Source organism: Otolemur garnettii, unplaced genomic scaffold (genome assembly GCF_000181295.1).
Source record: "Otolemur garnettii isolate 467f Iridium unplaced genomic scaffold, OtoGar3 scaffold00031, whole genome shotgun sequence".
NCBI classification, from domain to species: Eukaryota; Metazoa; Chordata; class Mammalia; order Primates; family Galagidae; genus Otolemur; species Otolemur garnettii.
Genome location: NW_003852426.1, coordinates 924,673 through 925,887, shown reverse-complemented (window position 1 = coordinate 925,887; position 1,215 = coordinate 924,673).

The following is a 1,215-nucleotide window of genomic DNA, read 5'->3' as shown; positions in this document are numbered from 1 at the left end:
TTTTTTTTTTTTTTTTTTTTGAGACAAAGTCTCACTTTGCTGCCCTCAGTAGGGCAGCGCCTGGCTATTTTTTTGTCATAGCTCACAGCAATCTCAAACTCCTGGGCTCAAACAATTCTCTTGTCTTAGCCTCCCAAGTAGCTGGGACTACAAATGTCCACCACAATGCCCAGCTATTTTTAGAGACAAGGTCTCACTCTTGCTCAGGATGGTCTTCAACTTGTGAGTTCAAGCAATCTACCTGCCTCAGTCTCCCAGAGTGCTAAGATTACAGACTTGAGCCACCCGCCCAGACATAAACCTCTTTTCTTTTTTTTTCAGACAGTATCTCTCTTTGTTACCCCAAGCTAGAGTGCCATGTTGTCAGCCTAGTTCACGGAAACCTCGAACTCCTGGGTTTTAGGGCTACCCTGCCTCAGCTTCCTGAGTATCTGAGACGGCAGGTGTCTGCTATAATGGCCAGTTAATCTTTTCTATTTTTAGTAGAGATGGAGTCTCACTGTTTCTCAGGCTGGCCTCAAAATCCTGAGCTGATGCAATCCTCTCACCTCAGCCACCCAGAGTGCTAGGATTACAGGTATGAGACAGCATGCCCCACAAAGGTTATAAACTTCTTTTTTTTTTTTTTTTGAGACAAAGTCTCATTATGTCACCCTCAGTACAGTACTGTGGCATCACAGCTCACAGCAACCTCAAACTCTTGGGCTTAAACTATTCTCTTGTCTCAGCCTTCCAAGTAGCTGGGACTACAGGCACCCACCACAATGCCCGGCTATTTTTTGCACAGTTGTTGTTTTCGCTGGCCCAGGCTGGGTTTGAACCTGCCAACTTTGGTATATGAGGCTGGCACTGTAACCACTCGGTGGCAACCGGCTGGCATCGAGCCGGTTATAAACTTCTTAAAGCTAGGCAGCGCCTGGGGCTCAGTGATAGGGCACCAGCCCCATATACCAAGGGTGGCAGGTTCAAACCCAGCCCCAGACAAACTGCAACAAAAAATAGCCAGCATTGTGACCGGCACCTGTGGTCCCAGCTACTCAGGAAGATAAGAATCGCCTAAGCCCAAGAGCTGGAGGTTGCTGTGAGCTATGATGCCATAGCACTCTACCTGGGGCAATGAAGTGAGACTCTGTCTCTAAAAAATAAAAATAAAGGCTCGGCGCCTGTGGCTCAACCGGCTAAGGCGCCAGCCACGTACACCTGAGGTGGCGGGTT